This window comes from Octodon degus, unplaced genomic scaffold (assembly GCF_000260255.1).
Source record: "Octodon degus isolate 3935 unplaced genomic scaffold, OctDeg1.0 scaffold00060, whole genome shotgun sequence".
Classification (NCBI taxonomy): Eukaryota; Metazoa; Chordata; class Mammalia; order Rodentia; family Octodontidae; genus Octodon; species Octodon degus.
The window spans coordinates 3,236,670-3,238,970 of NW_004524636.1; the positions used below are offsets into that span (position 1 = coordinate 3,236,670).

The 2,301-nt window shown below is 40.3% G+C and overlaps 1 protein-coding gene across 3 annotated transcripts in view; it reads left to right on the top strand.

Annotated features, from left to right (window-relative positions):
- Prnp (prion protein) overlaps positions 1–2,301 on the top strand; it is a 17,663-nt gene that overhangs the window by 5,236 nt on the left and 10,126 nt on the right. For all 3 annotated transcript variants that reach the window (XM_023718588.1, XM_023718587.1, XM_023718589.1), the window contains exon 2: positions 402–483. The gene's annotated coding sequence lies outside the window, so the exon portion shown is untranslated. The remainder of the gene's footprint in view (positions 1–401; positions 484–2,301) is intronic.

Genomic DNA, 2,301 nt, shown 5'->3' on the forward strand with positions numbered 1-2,301 from the left:
CTTTTCTATTTAGACTAATTTCCAATCTTCCAGTCAAAGTTCAAGTCGTGGGGCAACCCCTTTAAAACCTAGTCTCCTATCAAACATTTTTAAGGTGGAGGGGGTTTCAAAGGGTATTATGGCAGAAGATTCAACTCTAATTGGCAGAAATGAGGTAGTTCACTTGATAGGCTATGCACTCCAAATGTTTGCTCTCCATAGTGATAAAAACAAAGTGTATTCCTGCTGTGCAGACCTGGAGCTGCTGCCGACTTATCCCTGAGATTGCTCATGTACCTGAGAACACAGTACTTGGGTAGATTTATTAGAAGTTTAGTAATTTGTTTGCTAAGTTTTACTATATAAGAATCAGTTCTTAGATTCATTGAACAGTTCTGTTTTTTATTGCTATTGTTTTGAAGGACGCCTGAATATATTCCAAAACTGAACGATTTGGGCAGAGCCGAAGCATTCTGTCTTCCCAGAGGCCCCAGGCGAGGCCAGGTGAGTCACAGCAGATTGTGTGTACCCCAGGGGATCTGGCTCTGTGATGGTTGGAATCTGCCTCCTGTGCCAAGAAAAGGGTGTGGGAAAGGCTGCAGTCACAGCCCTGGCTGTCACAGGACGTGGTGATACGCAGCACCCTTACTACATCCTCATATCTTATAAAAGCAGCTTGACTTTCCAGAGCAAGGACTACAGCTTGCTCTGGAATTATGCAGAATTGTGTAAGCAAGCAATTATTTTGAAAAATGTAATAAAATAACAATAGCTTAAAACTGTCTGCACCAAATTGACAATGATTGTGACTCTCAACCAGCGGACAAAGCCAAGGTAAAAGGTGAAAACTGAAGTTTTAACTTACTCGTTCCATTCTCCCCTTCCAGATCTTATTTCTTTTCCGAGGCAACAATATCAGCTGTGAATGGTGCATATTAAACATTCAAAGCACGCCTGTGGCTAACTCCAAATGGCTACAGCATTATAAGTCTCAATGAATAGCGTGTGTAGTAGCCCTCACAACTGGAAGAGTCTTGGCCCCAACTTGTTAAATAATCCTTTTTGTTCTACTGTGTTCTACTTATTGCTGTTATTGTAATGTGTGTTAAACAATCCTTTTGTCCTGTGCATTGTGGTACTGAGTGATCATTTCTAGGAAGTGCCCTTTTGTGAAAGACAGTAATAAATGTTACGTGTTAGATTCCTGAGGACCTAGTGATGAAGCCTGACCTGGGTGCCAGTCCCCTAGAAAGCTGATATTGCCGCAGAAATCCCCCTGCTGGCCACTCAGGCTGGACTGTGTGGGGTTCTAGCAGTGTTGGTTTTTACACTGGCTCCTTTCAGTTCCAGGCTGGGCTACAAGGCACCAGAAAAAGTATGCCTGGCTTGCATCAAATTCTTTAAGGGTCAATGACTTAGAAAGATGAAAACATGACAAATGGTTCTACTTACCTTCAGAGAGAGAGAGCAAATATTTCCCTGAGGACCCTGAAATGGTGGTGATGGGGACTCTTTGGATGATTGCCACTTCCCAGTTGAGCCAGTGACATGTCAGGTTGCGGCGTGTTGCTCTGGGTTGAGGTTTGGCCATGAGCCCACTGCCATCTTGGCTGTTGTGATCCTGGAACAAGCTCTAGGCCTGGTCCCCATTGATAAATGGGAATGGGATAAGTGGGGTAATTTCTGGATCTTTTTATACCTTCTCTCTAGTTCTAGGACTCTGCCAGTCTGCTCCTACAATCAATGTCACATGATTTTATTGTACATTTGTCTTGTAATGCCTGGCGGGCCAAGTGTACTGTGGATTTCTATCTCATTCAGAAGTATTTTCTGTTATTCTTTAAGTACTGGGAATTGAACCCAGGGCCTCACACATGCTAGGCAAGTGCTATACGATTGAGCTACATCACTAGTTTACACCTTTTAATTTTTATCATTTTAGCATGTTTTTAATAACTAATTCTCTCTGAATTTCAACAATATTGTGTTGACTTTAGAGTTATTTGAAAGTAAATTGAGTATCTTTCAATATTGTTTTCCCACACAAAAACTGTTATTCTCTTTTTCCAGTCTTCTTTTATGTGTCAGTAATATTTTATAGCTTTCTTCGTGTAAGTTCTGCTGTTTATTTTGAAGATAAATCCTAGGCATTTTATATTTTTATTGTTACTATTTTGTTGCAAATAAGTGTTTGAAATAATTACAGCTGACTCAGGGACTCACTGTTTTTTTATGTTAATTTAAAAAATTATCGCCTTAATGAGCTCACTTAAGATCTTTTTTTTTTTTTACATTTATTTAGTGTGTGTGTGTGTGTGTGTG